The sequence below is a fragment of the Canis aureus genome, chromosome 33, assembly GCF_053574225.1.
Source record: "Canis aureus isolate CA01 chromosome 33, VMU_Caureus_v.1.0, whole genome shotgun sequence".
NCBI lineage: Eukaryota > Metazoa > Chordata > Mammalia > Carnivora > Canidae > Canis > Canis aureus.
Window position 1 is genome coordinate 36127343 of NC_135643.1, and position 16791 is coordinate 36144133.

Consider the following 16791-nt stretch of genomic DNA (forward strand, 5'->3'; position numbering starts at 1 on the left):
TCTCTCATGAATAGACAAATTAAAATCTTAAAAAAGAATAGATTCAGAAATGAGATGATGACATAATTAGAGACATTTAAACAAGCATTATTTACTAATATTTTCTTTAAATTAAAACAATCTCATGGGATGCCTGGGTGGATCAACGGTTCAGCACCTGCCTTGGGCCCAGGGCGTGATCCTGGAGTCCCGGGATCAAGTCCCGCATCGGGCTTCCTGCATGGAGCCTGCTTCTTCCTCTGCCTGTGTCTCTGCCTCTCTCTCTCGTCTCTCATGAATAAATAAATAAAATAAAAAAATTAAAAAAAAAACAAATTAAAACAATCTCTCAAAAACATCTTGCTCCCAATTTTCATTTGTTTTCAGTAGGTCATACTTTCAATCTCCAAGAGTAATAGTGATTTTGAAATAAATGGACTACATCAAGAATATAATGAACAATTTGTGTTGCATATGCCTAAGAAGGATTCTCAAACACTGAACACAGTATGTTTAAATTATGTCAGTACATAAATGCATATGTTAACCATAAAAAAAAAAGTCAATGATTTTACTGGCAAAAAATGGATTTATTTGGGAATAACAAATAATTGCAATTCAGGACATGCAAACTGTAGCAAAACCATAGGCAAGTCCAACAAAGGAAAGGAATGTTATTTTATGGCGAAGATGGAGGAATTTGGGAGGAGTTGTTTTGAGCAAAAATTCATCGGGGGGAAAAAAACATGAGTCCACAGTGATGATGCTTGGCTATGATTGGCTATGTCAGGGGTGGTCGATTTCTTGTGGGAGATGCAACATGTGTATTTCCCTGTTGGGGCCTGTAATTAGTGATTCTTCTACTGGGGTATGCAGTTGACAAATTTTGTAATTGACATTGTTATAGGTCCCCCTTCTAGCCTATCTCTATTTCATTTCAGTGATGTTTCTCATTAATTTCATACACATATGTAACAGTCCATGTGCTTTCTTGTTTGTTTTTGTGTCAAGTACTCAGGTTGGATACAATTCTTTTTCAAACACCAGAAAGCTGACTTTAAAATATATATGATTTTTAAGGACACCTGTATGGTTCAGTCAGGTAAGCGTTTGCCTTCAGCTCAATTCATGATCCCAGAGTCCAGGGATCAAGCTCAGCATCTGGCTCCCTGCTCAGCAGACTGTCTGCTTCTCCCTCTGCTCCTCTCCCTTCCCATGCTCTCTGTCTCTCTCTCTCTCTAATAAATAAATAAAATATTTAAAAACTTTATATATATAAATATATATATGACTTTCATATATATGATTTTCTTTTTTATTATTTTATTTATTTATTCATTCAGAATAAAGATGAATGAATAAAATATTCAGAATATTTATTCATTCAGAGAGAGACAAAGAGAGAGAGAGAGAGAGGCAGAGACACAGGCAGAGGGAGAAGCAGGCTCCATGCAGGGAGCCTGATGTGGGACTTGATCCTGGGTCAACAAGATCACACTGGGCTGAAGGCGATGCTAAACCGCTGAGCCACCCAGGCTGCCCTATATATATGATTTTCATGAAAAAAAATTTGACCAAAAAATGGCCCTGCAAAACACTATGTGTCCTAAATTATCTTATGACTCTCTGTATTGAAATTACATGCTAATTGTAAGTGGTTAAAAAAGAATAAACCACTGTTCAACACTTATATTTGTGTTCAACAATTTCTGGATTACTATAAATTATTGTCTCTCTTACTGAATCTGAAAAAGACACACTAAATAAAATCTGTAAATGTCCAGAGATACATATATGAGCATTTGCTTTATTTAATGTGATTCTGAGTGGCCTTTTGGCTGGATAGGGATGTATAAATAAGAAAAGGAACCAATAAAACATATGGAGGCCAAATTGCTGTCCTTTACATTTCCATTATGTAAAATCAGTGTCATGATCATCCCTATATAAACTGCTCTGCAACATACATCTATTAGAAACTTTATACAATTTACACTATTTTCAGTATAGGAATGGCACCCAAATTGAAGTCAACATATTTTATAATGATAAACTTTTGTGATTCTTTGTCAAATAAATACATAAATAAATTAGATGAGTTCAATTAGGTGATTAATGTTAATGTTCACTGATGGTTCCACTTAGCTCCTTATTTGGTACAATTAATATAGAGGCAATATAAATCAAAGCGGTTTTTCTGAGCAGGATATAGCCTATAGATGTTATTTCCAGAAATAAAGGTGTTTCTCCTAATAAAAAAGAAGTCTGAGGAATTTGCAAGGCATTGCAGAATTCTATCAGTTTGACAGCTTAATCAATTATCTATGAAAAGATTTCATACACCATGCCTGTTGTTATTATAACTAGTTGTTTTATTGTTGTTGTTATTATTATATTAAACATTTATGTTAGTTTAATGAAAAACTAATGCATTATTAAGGATGTTGACCATACTTAATTAATGCTCCTGATGACATATTGAGGAAACCACAGATTAATCTAGGTAATCCAATACTAAGGAAACTGCTAATTAGTATGTGACTAATTTAGCAATCTATTAAAGTACACAGAATCCATTGAACGTTGAGCTATTTTAAGTGATGGTAAATTCTTGCCTTTTCCGTGGATTTATTATATTGACTTTTAAGTAGCCTAATGTGGTTGAATATAAGTTATTCATAAATAATTGTTTCATTAGCACAATTTGACCATTATAATTTTTATTCAATTCTCCATATCCTTAAAACATAGCACAGAATTTATTAAATAAAATGACTTACTAGTATCATAAATGTTAACCAATATTGCTTATTTTATGCATTTAACTACTAAGTAATATGAATAACAAGTTATATGTATGTAGGTGATATTCTGCGGACATTTGCATTATTTACCATTATTTTTTCACATGAATATGAAATAATATAAGTAATATGTATTGATATATTCATCTCACTGAAATACTTTTAAAAATACACTATTTTACCTCATGTTCGTTTCTTAATATAACAAATAGATAAAGAATTTGCGAACACATATGAACATTATTTAAAAGTCAGCTTTAAATTTGTGGATTTGAACTACTGCAATTGTGTAAGGAGTGAGAACAAACACGACCATCTTGAAAATGTGTTCTCAGTTGAAGTAGTCTTAATTAACAAGACACTTAAAACTCACAACTGGGGCAGCCCATGTGGCTCAGTGGTTTAGCACCACCTTCGGTCCAGGGTGTGACCCTGGAGACCCAGGATCGAGTCCCACATTGGGCTCCCTGCGTGGAGTCTGCTTCTCCTTCTGCCTGTGTCTCTGCCTCTCTCCCTCTCTCTCTGTGTCTCTCATGAATAAATAAAATATTTTTTAAAAAATTTAAAAAATATAAAAATAAAAAATACTCACAAGTGATTATAGTTGATGATGCTTTTTATTGTTTCAGTCGCATCCCCAAAACTTTTTTATTTGCTCCCTTTGCCTTCTATGTCTCACAGCCCACCTTAGTAATTTCTGCATTTGATACTCATATCTGGTGAATATGTGAACATTTGTGATGTGAAATTCTCACATTCTTGCCAAGGGTAAGGGCAGGTAGTTAAATAGACACTTTTGGCACAAAAGACAGTCTCGTTTTTAATTTCTGAATTGAGCTCAAGGTCTAAATGAGTCTTTATATTTTCTCCATTGTGTTCTTATTTTGATGAAGAGCATATGAGACTTGTGGTAAGACTATCCCAAAGGCTCTTAAATATAAAGTTTAGAAATTATAAGGCAGGTAACAAAAGACACCATGATTATTCCTGCTTCCTTACATTTTACCGAGATATAACTGTATTTAGATTACCAAATATTTATTGATTCCTTGTTGCAATTATAGATTTATCATTTAAAAAGACATGAATTCTACAGTAAAAAAAAAAAAACTTGTGACTTTGGAAACAAACAAACAAGCACAAATATTCAAATGAAAGATACAGATGAAATTAAAACACAAAATAAAGAAAAATATTTTTGATAATTCACGTAACAATTTTATATAGTAGCTTTAAAGACTTTAATTGAGAATTTTCTTTTCAATTGTGCCTTTTTGTTGATAATGTCAGTATATTCATTTCTATACTCTTGCTCTTAAATGTGAGTTTAATTGGAAAAAAAAAACTGACTACTTGAGTATTTTCCACTTAGACATGTGTAGAGATAATAAGAAATATAAACTTTTCATCTATGAGGAAGCAGGAAGTTTTTTCTAACTATTTTTCTTTTTTTTTCTAACTACTTTTCTATAGGTAAATATCTATTTAGACAATATTTTGATTTTGTCTAAATTCTGTCACAGTGTTTGAAGTCCATTTTTCAATAGTTTTATTAGTAAATGCTGCTTTTTGTTTCTAACTTGTCGGATTTGATGTTTTAAAAATCTAAAACTTCATGTCAATACATCCATTTTGCAATTGTATGTGATAAGAAAAAATAAGATTTAACTGTTATCAAAAAGAAAAGGACAACATAAAAGTCTTAGTTTGATTTTAATAGACAGTGTGTTGTCAGAATTTCAATTGTCATTTTGTTAAATTAGAACAAAATTTGTTCACATTCATGAACTCTGCTGTAATGAATAGATAATATAAAGATATTAATAATTGATGACTGTCAACTAGATAGCTGAGTGGCACGCTGGCAGTGAAATTCTCAAATGAATTACAGAAATTTGGCTATCGCATCAATATTTTTTGAAATTGATGATTTAATATTGATTAATAGTAAAAATGAGGAAATTAAGCAACTCTAAATATTGTCTAAATGGAGTTGGTAAAAACAGGTAATTGCACTAGTACTAGAATCTTTGACTATTCACACATTTCTCCATTATCAGTCCCTACTTTCGCTCTCTGAACTTTATCTTTTTATTCTGTTTCTCAGCAAAACCTGAATTACTGACGTTTTAATTCCCTGATGGAAGCAAATTCCAATTTAGCAGAATATTTGAGAACATAAGAGAAATCTTTTTACTAGTTAAACCTCAGAATTAGTTGCCGTTTGTTAAAAAATGAGAACTGACATACTTGAGGGACGTGATAAAGATTAAGCTAGAGGACAACGTTTTGAAAAGATTAAGCCTAAGTAAGCTTTATAAGAAAAACTAATTAAAATTAGCTACCCAAAGGGATATTTATCTTAAATAAAGTTTAAGTACATAAATTATATGCATTACAGATATTTCTCAGAGTTTGGCATTTGTCTTTATTTATCATCTAGAGTTTTGTCCTTGGTTGGGCCATGCCTTTTTATTTTATTTTATTTATTTATTTATTTATTTTTTTATTTTTATTTTTTTTTTGGGCCATGCCTTTTTAAAATTAATTTTAAAACTCCTAATTCCCTTTGAAATTTTGAGGTATAGGAATTTTTTTTCTTTTGAATATGTTTGAAAATTTATGTAATAAAAAGTAAAAAAGACTATTCCTATTTGAAAAATAACAGTGAATACTTCCGAAAAATTCCTATGTGCCAGCTTCCAAGTTCTTTACTTGGATTATCACATATATCCCTTATAGGGCAGTCATAAAATGGATTATTTTATTTTTACCTCTTATCTAAGAAGAAACAAAGCCTCACTGATTTGTTACCCCCAAAACTATCTTGCTAAGAAATGGCAGAATCAGAACTTTGAACATCATATCTGTTTCTACAGTTCACGTGAATAAACATGCTCTATTGCCCAACTGCACCTGAAAAATGTACTTCTAGCAAACTAGCTATGCCTGTTTATCCACTTGACCTCTCTTGAACTGAGAGTAGTGTATTACATTCTCTAATCATCAATATATTTTATAGAACTCCTTTATCTCCTTAATTTTCTGCTTTATGTAATTACTTATTTAGTACATAGTCATAATTATATTTTCATTATGTATTGTGGATTTTCACATACAGGTTCTTTGGTTAATAGAAACCCAATCCTTGCTTTCCTGCTATTCACATTTGTCTAATATATCCTGCTCAAGCCCTCCTTTCATTGTTTGTTTGTCTTGATCATTATGTTAGTATCACCTTTATTACATCTCTCTTTTTAAATTATCGGTTATTACCTAAAGAAAGTATTGCATTGTCTTGAAATCTTAGTGGAGCAAAAGTTTTGGTAACCTTGGTATAATCATCTACTATTTTTCAAAAATTAAGTTTTCAATTTTTTTTTATCATTTTTAATTCTCTCAGTTTCTGGCTGTCATTCCAAAGTGGTATTTACAAAAGCCTTTTGTGGAGACAAGGAATGTATTTTAGATAAAAGAAGTTCCTTGAATAGTATATATTTATGTAGTGTTATCAGCACAAAAGCAAATGCTTCTAAGATTATAGCATAGTGAGCAGTTTTCATATAATTATCCATTGTTTTAAAAAATTGACACATGTATGTCAAAAAACCCTCAATACCAATATCTGAAGCTCTAGTGTCACACAATAGAGTTTTCAAATATCAATGTGCTAAAACTAACCATGTCAGGAAGCATGCCAAATATATTTGAGTACACCAAATAAAGGTATAAAAATAATCTACAATCTTTAAATGACAATAGCTTTGATTAATTCTAACTAAATTAAATAAGATTATTATATTGCATTGAATGCTTATTCAAATGTACTCAATATAAATAATGTCTAAATTTATCAAGGGCCACGAGAAAATATACCATTAGATTACGAATGAATGTAATAGAAAATGTATTTTTCATTTACTTAGCAGTTTTGGATTTTCTGTATTACAATCTTTTGTGTTTGCTTGTAGTTCCCTTTGCTTATATTAAATTCAGCAGCCAGGGTAAGGACGATCTAGGAATGTGAAGCAGATTATCAAAAATTAGTTTTTACAGGTTTTTTTTTGTGTGTGTGTGTGTAGCGTTTAATGTGATAGATATAAAAATAAAAAATCATCATTAAAGCCAATTTAAACAAAGAGAATCCAGTGTTATTACATATTAAGCATAAACAGGTTGAATAGGTGAATGAACTTTTATTTTGGAAAGTAAACTCTCCACCATGTGGTTAAACAGCACTTAATATTATTACAAGGTTACAGATAATATTTCCAAAGATTATCTTGCCAAAAGTGACGTTAGGCAATTTACACTTCATAAGATGTTTTAACACATCCATAAAAAGTAATGGATTTACAAATGTTCTTATTGATCTACAAATTCACCAGCCAAGCAAGTGACAATTCACATTAAGGCTAATAATGAACACTTAGCTTTTGGCTATCAATAGGGACAAAAATCCATGTACTGGATTTTTACCTTTTGAAAAAAATTATCATTCATCAAACTCAAAATACAAGTGCCTTTTTAGCATCTTAATGAGTTTCATAAAACATTACAATGTATGTGTATAAAGCATTACATTTTATTCCATTTTTCCATTATTTATAAATCTATGCAACTATTTTGATATTCAATGTTTAAAGGCCTACTTACTTTTAACATTTGTAGAGATCTTATAATTTTATGTAACAAATGGCAGAATTTAAGTAGCCAAACATGGCCTGAAACTTAAAGGTCTTATATAAGTCAAGGCTTTTTTTTTTTTTTTTTTCTTGTAAATTAGCTCACTGAATTATGTTACATTTTAGGCAGAAAGAAAGTCAGAAGGGCTAATAGTGAGCGAGAAAAGTTCTAAGCTATATGAGTGATGAAGTGAAGAAATAGATATAAATATAAGTGGAGACTGATCAGAAAACATACAGAAGTTGAGGTAAATTTATGAGTAAGTGGCTTAGTAATCCAAACAACATATTTCTGTATGTAAACACTAAATAAAGCTCAACAGCATTCATACAAGGAAAAGCCAAGTGAAGTTTCCAACTAACTACTGAAGTTGACTCATACATACATCAGTCAATTAAAAAGTTATGTCTTCAGTATCCACATATGAAAAAGAAAAATCTCAAACTAGAATCAAATGCTGAAATAAACATAGGATAAACACACAAGAGAGATTAATCAACTTCCAAATGTTGGAGACTAGGGCTTCCATAGAATTGAAAGAATATCCATGAATAATTAGATTGTTTTTTGTCATCTGTACTTATAGATGTAAAGTAGACAGAATTTTTCTCTTTAAATGGCTGCCTTTTGTGGAAGCCCGACAGCCCATTTCCCTAAAGGAACTCTACTTCAGGTGATCTTTCAAAGTAACATTGTAACCAAACCAACATGAGTTTTCTCCTTGGTGAGTCAGAAACTGTACCAGGTTGAGTTGTGGCACAAAGAAAAGTATTTGCAGCAAATCAGGAACTCACCCGGGAATGGTTTCCAAAGCCATGACTCCTAGAGCAAGGGGAAATGGGTCCCTTTTATTTATGGTTAGGATGAATATTTAGATAGGGAAGACTTGTCCTTGCATATAAAGGTGGGCATAAGGCCACAATGCACTTAAGGAAACATGCCTAAACACATATTATATGTCATGCAGGGCTTGTACTTCCCCTTGAGCAGAGATTTTAGTATTATAATGAGGTAAAGGTAGTTATTGGTCATTCTAGAGGTCACTCGATGGTCCATTTGTGCAGCTACAAGTCAGGGGTTAAGCTCAAACTAGTCTGGGTGGTCTGAGCCATATGGAGGTCTTATCAAGACAGTTATTATTGCTCAATGGATAGTTTTGTTTTCTATTGTCTGAGTTAAGAAATAAGCAGGAAAGAAAAGCTTAAGGAAAAATGTGGGACAAAGGTCAGTGAGTCTAAGCAGGTGGCAGTAAAGAAGGTCTAGCAGGTGATAACATCTGAGCAATGGGAGTGTTTTGGTTCCCTATTTTGTGATACAATTTATGCTTTATTTTTTCATTTACTCTAGATATTTGTTTTATGATTCTTTATGAATTTATGATTTCATATGATTTTGTGATCTACACTATCTATATTGCTATATTTTACAGTATGTATAATAGCACATATATTACTATATCTATTATCTATATTATATCTATCATGTATCTATATTCTATACTCCTATATGATTCTATGATTATACAATCTGTATTATATGATTCTGTATTATATGACACTCTTATTCTATGAGAGAAAGTCAGGAAAAAAGATACTTGGAATCAAATGGACTGTCAAATAAATTATTATGATTTATTGATAATAATCTTTAAGAGATGGAGAAGGTGCACAAAAAATAAAATAATCTTTATACATATTAAAGTGATCATAGAACCAGGATTATTAATTCCTACTTACAAAAATTTCTGCATTAGTTCAGAATTATCCTTCTTACTGTAATTATTTTTTAATTATGCCACAATCATTAACACAGTAGTTTGCAAAATTTCAAAGTCATTCTAGGTATAAAATCAGAAATATTTTAAGACTATTCAACACTGTAGAGGTAGCCTGGGTAGCTCAGTCACTTAAGTGTTCAACACTTGGTTTTGGCTCAGATCATGAGCTCATAAGTTGTAAGATAGAGCCCTGTCTCTTTCTCTTTCTCTCACTCTCTCTCTCTCTCAAATAATGAAACAAATCTTTAAAAAAAAGGGAGGGGCACCTGGATGGCTCAGTGGTTGTGCATCTGCCTTTGGCTCAGGTCGGGATCCCAGGGTCCTGGGATACTTTCCCACAATAGGCTCCTTGCAGAGAGCCTGCTTCTCCCTCTATGTATCTGCCACTCTCTGTGTGTCTTTCATGAATAAATAAATAAAATCTTAAAAAAAGATTATTCAGCACTGTAGAAATCAATGTATAATGGCAAATGAGAAAATTTATTATTTCTTTACAGCAGATGAAATAAAAGACTGATTAAAAAAAGTAAATGGGAAAAACTATACCAAAAATCTTTTTTTTTTAAGATTTTATTTATTTATTCATGATAGTCACAGAGAGAGAGAGAGAGGCAGAGACACAGGCAGAGGGAGAAGCAGGCTCCATGCAGGGAGCCCGACGCGGGACTCGATCCCAGATCTCCAGGATCACGCCCTGGGCCAAAGGCAGGCACCAAACCGCTGTGCCACCCAGGGATCCCCTATACCAAAAATCTTTTAGATTCTTTTGACTATAATCCATAATTTTGAAAACCATATTTATAGCAATTTTCAGGAATTGTATACATAAAATATTATCATATACTAAGTATAATACAATCAACAAAGTGAGGGAATGGATTTTATACTAGAAAGTCACTCAGTAATAGTGATCTAATTTGTTCAAAACAATATTTTGAAAAACAGTAGGAAGAAAAAAATGGCTTTTGTATTATTCTTAAATAGACTATCAACTAAAACTTACACAGTCACAGGGTTTTATAAATCATATTTTTCCTGCCAAGAGTATTAATTAATTTTCTTGCTAATATATATTACTTAGGGTAGATAATATTCAAATTTTCTATTACTTCTTAAGGGCAAGTAAAATTCTTTTGACTACCTGTGGTATGGCATTTTAAATTTTAGTTATAAATCTGGATAGAGATCTGCATTCATTATTTATAAGAAAGTTATTTACTATTGTCACCAAATAGATATTGGGAATAAAATATAATATTTTTAAATGAATATAAATTACTATAATTATTTTTTTCAGAGAGTAAGAAAGAGAGAGCGGGTGGGGGAAGAGGGGCAGGAAGAGAGGGAGAGAGAATCTCAAGCAGACTCCATGCCTAATGTAGAGCCCGACCTGTAGACCTATAGACTGTAGAGTCACATGCTTACCTGACTGAGGCACCCAAATACCCCTAAATACAAATTATTAATGAAAATATGGTCAATATAAGTTCATTTTTAACAAACTTAGCTTTTTAATGGGGGCTTTGCTCATTTAAGTGTCTATGAAGTCTGTGTTATCATATGTAAGCATATGTGATTTTAATAGTCTTTTAGCATATTAAAATATTACAGAAATAAAATTAAGATATACTTAAAAAATGGTAAGACTTTGTAAGACATATCATTATATACCTAAATACATATTTCTTTTAAGGTAGCTCTAAGTAGCATAATTAATAATTAATCATAACTAATAATAATTACTTTTCATTATTAATAATATAATTATTAGTAACTAATAATTACTTGTCATTAATAGCTACATCCCAAGTACAGACTAACTGCTTAAAGAATTAGCTCTGTAAATGTGTCGTGTTTCCTTTTTTCAGAAGTAATTAGACTATTCTTTCTTTTATATGTGTTTTGTCATCTGATTATTTTATAATGCTTTTAAAATACACACAGTTACATTTAATCAATTTTGCATTTTTTAACTTCATATAACACTGAGAAAACACTGAATGCTACTCATTTTTTTTTCCCCTTGACTGAATGCAGGGAAGCCATCTAGTGTTTACAGGGATAATTTTTTATCTTCCAAAATGATTACATCAGGGAATTGAAGTAGTCATACTTCCAGTTCTAAACACTGCTTTGTAAAGTCTTCTAACTATGTGAAATTCATGAGTTTTGCATTGGTCACAGTTTGGTCTGGTAATTCAAAAATTAATAAAAAAATTACATTGTAATGTTTTAGGAAGTATATCTGCAGCTTCATGCCATTTCCACAGAGCAAATATATATGGTTAATATATATCTTTAAAGGTGTGTTTCAATATTTTCTACTTCCAGGAGCTTATTTCACATATCTATCAAAATAATTATTTACAAAATAGGAAATTTCTAACCTCTTAGATTAAAAAAGATCATAAGTTAATTATCTTAATATTTAACCTAAAACAAGAACAATAGCAAAATTTTAGTCTGAAATTCCTAAGCCAGCACTGGATTCATTGAAGTTAAAATGCGTGGTCAGTTCCTTTCAGAGAGGATGACTGTGGTCCAGGAAAAAGCAATGCTAGATGAGAACTAAGGTTTCTTGAGTCACATATCTGTGCTCCTTTCGCAGCAACATTTTGCTACCATGCTGCATGAAACAAAACAAACAATCAAAGAGCCACTTGTAACCGAATATTTCATTATATCTTTTCTCCTTATTTTAATGATTTATAAGAATGTGTAGATTTGCAACACTATCTATTTTAACAATTCATCAATTTTAAATTTCTCCACTACAGAAATCAACTCTAACTTATTCTTATCATTTTTCTCTTCTTTTTACCTTTGCCCTTGAACAGAGAGAAACCTTATTTGCACAATCTATTCCAAACAAAAGAAAACAGATGGTTTGAGATGACTGAATTCTCAAATCACTAATTATGAAGAGTCAAGTGGCCATAACTTTCATGATAGTCATTGAAATATTCATTTTCCAATTTTCAGCATTAAGAAACTATTAAAGAAAATACAAAATGATATCCACGATATTTGTGCTAATTAGTATTTTTCCATGTGTTTGCTAAGTAACTGCCATGGTTTAATTCCTCAGCTGACATCCATTCAGAGGAATTCGGTCTATCTGTTTGAGTCAGCTTTAAGGAGGATCATTTAAGTAAATGAACTCATAATAACATATGGTAACAAAATTCATTATGGATTTTCCACTGCATTGATCAACTTAGGGAAATTCTCTTATGTGAATACAAATGTTCACAAGACTTCCTGCATGGGTGCTCTTGGAAAAGTGGGAGGGAGATAAGGTACTTCAGTGAGTGTGACTTCTATGCACTCCTCTGTCTTACCGAATGGCCGAGGATTTGTACACGTATATGTTGCACATTTCCCGTGAAGAATATAAAGGATTTGTTTACTGATTTATATAGTGCTTTGAAATTTACTGTTTAAAGTGGTTTTTATGTTTACATTAAACAGATACAAATTCACTGGACAGGTAGAAGGCTGATTCTCTAAATTTAAGAGACTTAAAATGCTAGACAATCCTGCACAGGGAGAAAAATGATACATGCAATCTTGTAATCCAGTAATATAGTGGCCTGACTTGTTTGACTTTCCTTTATGGCTCAATAATGACTAAGTTTGAAAACTAAACAATACACAGTGAGAGTATTTTACAATTCATGTTGGGACATTATCATATCATTGAAGTCTTAATAGATATATTTGAGTCTTTTTGAGAATACAAGGCTGTGAGAAAGGGAGAATTATGTGCATTATTCATCATTGTCTAATCAGTTCCTGGCAAAAAAATATAGCTACATTTGATTTATTGATTCCTCTGACCTCTCACCTTTACCCTTCCCCTTTCCATTTCTGTACAGTAAACTAATAATTGATGAAATATTGCTTAGCAGAATTTCAGCATCATACTTTTTGAAATATTTTTTTATCTGTTTTAGACTCTTAAATGTTAAATTTACTGAAAGCTCTATTATTAAAGCAATGATTGATTTAATATTTCACAAATCCTAAGAGAGGGAGAGAAGGAAGGAGAGAGAAAGGTTTATTTAGTATCTTGGAAACAAATTGGTCCACATAATGTCCAAAATAAGTACCTAAGACTTGGAAGGAATTTAATAGTGAGACAAAAAAGTTGACTTTATAATACTGCAGAATAAAATATTTCAAGTAGAAAAAACTGAAACTTAATATTATATCACTGTTAAAAATTCATCTTTAATCTCTTTCCTTTAGTCTTATCCTCATTTTCTATCATACATTTACCTTTGACTATGTTTTTTTGCCAATTTTGACTATTTTTTATTATGTTATCACTACCTTGTTTAAATATTATCTATAAGAAACATTTTCTCTATTTTTACTTTGAATATAGATGATTCAATGTGAATTTAAGCATTTCAAATTGTGTAATAATATTTCCCTATTATTTTTTGTCAAAAATATCTTCTGAAGCACAAGAAATAATTCAAATATATAATATTGATATATATAATATTACAGTATATATATATCATTATGAACCTTTATCTAGTTTAAGATAAGTCAGTAGACTTTACCTCATTTCATGGCATTTTCAATTACTTTAACTTAAATAAGGGATTGAGAAATACTGTTATATCAGGATTATTTTTTATAGGATATATCCTTAAGAAAGTTGCAAAAAAATAATGCATATGTTAACCTATATATTAAGGAATATCCTTTAGAATATAGTTGTAATTACTTTCTTCTGGAAAATAATACATAACCTTGTTTGTGGTTCAAATATTAATATGTTTTACTTTTATAGTATACCTTGATTCAGAGATAACATTTTGTTAATCAGCATGCTTCCAAATCATGGATATCATATATCCATGGAAATCAAAGATATCAAAATATCCTTACTTCTGTCTCTCTAAAGTTATTAAATCAAGATGATAATAATTAGACACTCTCTCTCCAAATAAGTCTTAAAAAATAAATCAATGAGAATTAACCTCCCAAATTAGAGTCACCTTCCATTGGTATATGTCCCTTCAATGTTTATCTTCTTATTCCTTAGAACTTAATAAGATAATGGTTTTTTTTTTTTATTTCTTTATGATCGTTTTATCTCACTAATAAATTTGAAGCTAATTGAAGGAAAGGGTCTGGTAGTTATGCTTGCCCTGAGATTACTAAATCTAAAATATAGTAGGTGTATAATACAGTTTGGATGTCCAATGAATATTTACTGAATGAATGAATGAGTGACCTGCTTTCTGATATAATTGCCTAGGAGTTGAAGGATCATGAAATCATCAGCAGTCCTGCTTCAAATTAACATAAGTTAACAGATAGTGATGAGGGAAAATAATTATAAATAAGATGAACAGTTAAGGGTGTACACCTAGTCTGATTGCTGCGTCCATCCTATTCAGATGGTAACTGAGCCATAATTCGACATGTTTCTTTCTGCTAGTCAGACTAGAAAATCCACATAAGTGTTTGTCATTAACATTCTATATCACACAAGTTTTATTTAAATTAAGAAATATGTCTGACCCATCAATTTATCTAACTTGGGACCAAAGAAATAGAATGTTGGAGGGTACTGCTGGGAAATAGTTATCATTTCTTTTGTTCTCTCCTATATGCAATATAATTCCTCTGAAAGTTTTTAAATTTCTCTATTGCATGCTCAATTAAATTAAAATATTTGAATGGGCCTTTCAAGCATTAAATTTGCATTCAATAAATATTTATCAAGTGTCAAATATGTGTCAGACATGATTCTAGCTTTTAGGGATAAATTTATAAGAAAATTAACATTCTTTGCATTCAAGGAACTTATTTGTTATGGAGAAAGTAAAACAGATGTCAGCAAATAAACTCAGTGAGAATCCAATCAGGAATACCATTAAATATTTGTTTATTTCATTCACACCTAAAATATACATTGCAATGGCATGGGACAGTTCCTCACAAATCGTAAGCTTAAATATCTGTTATATATTACATATTGCTTAAGTAATATATAATTAATCATATATACCATATATTTATATATTAGGACATAAATAATTCTATATATTTTATTTTTATTTTCTTTTAATTTTTTAAAATTTATTTATTTATTTATTTATTTATGATAGTCACATAGAGAGAGAGAGAGAGGCAGAGACACAAGCAGAGGGAGAAGCAGGCTCCATGCACTGGGAGCCCAACGTGGGATTCGATCCCGGGTCTCCAGGATCGCGCCCTGAGCCAAAGGCAGGCGCTAAACCGCTGCGCCACCCAGGGATCCCAATTCTATATATTTTAAATGTGTGACATACTTACATATATTAAATATACAATATATATTACAGAGTACACACTTTTAGAAATTTTTATTAGATTTAAGATATGTCAGAAGAAATTAAAAAGTTAATATATCATATAAGAATAAGAACATTATCAAGTTCTCCATATTTAGATTGTTTTAATGATAAGCATATATATTTTAATTTCATATGACCTCAATTTAAACTTTGGCAGTGTATTTTTTCTATATTGCATAAAAATAACCAGTAGAAATTAGAGAAATTTCACAGACAAGTTGTTGCAATAATAACTTCCTATATGTAAGATTTATTCATAGAAATGTCACTCTCCTGGCCTTCATAATTTCATAATTATTTATAATGAAGCATATGCTTAAAAAGAAAGAGTACGGATGCCTCCAGTAAATGAATAATAAATTAAACAACAATGTTCTTTTCTAAAACTTACCAAAGTATTTTAATTTCTCGTGTTCACTGTAGTCTGAGTATATAAAGCCCAGTTATTTGGAGTACATGGTTGTGATACAGGCAGGTTGAGTCAGAGAACCCAGGAGAAGTTTCCACAGGTCCAGCCACAAAGGTCCTTGGCTTCAGGCAGGTTGGAAATCAAATGTGAGCCAGAGAAGGTGACAAGAGTTTATTGAATAGTGTGAGTGACAGAGAACAGCAGACTGAGTACCTGGGAAACTCAGAAAGGAAAGGAGAGTAAGGCTCATTGTTGCCTGGAGTTAGGGCTTTATATCAGAAAAAGGTTTGGGGTAGTGTGCCTCCAGAAATCAGAGATAGGGTGTGGAGGCCGAGAAAATTAAGGTCATTCCACTTTTAAGTTCAGCGTTAGCACAAGTACAGCCATCCCAGGCCCCTGTGAATAAGAGCTGAAATTTACATTACTTCAGTTACAGGAAAAAAACAGCTTACAGCTTAAAAGTCCTAGAAAGCCCCATATTAGAATGAGAACAGAGCTCAATGCCCTTTAAAGCCCCATATCAGAATGTAAACAGAACTTGAGAAATTCCTACCCCCCTTCTGGAGTCCCCTAGATCAGCCCATAAAACTAATCTGAAACCCACCTCTGGGTCCAAGTCCCTGCTCCACTGTGTCGGGTATACTTGGACCCAAGCTCGAGCTTATAAATAAAGCCTCGTGTGTTGCATCGGTGTCGGCAACTTGGTGGTTTCTCGGATTCATAATCTTGGGCACAACAAGGGTCCAATCAAAGGCAAGTGAAAGGTGAACAATA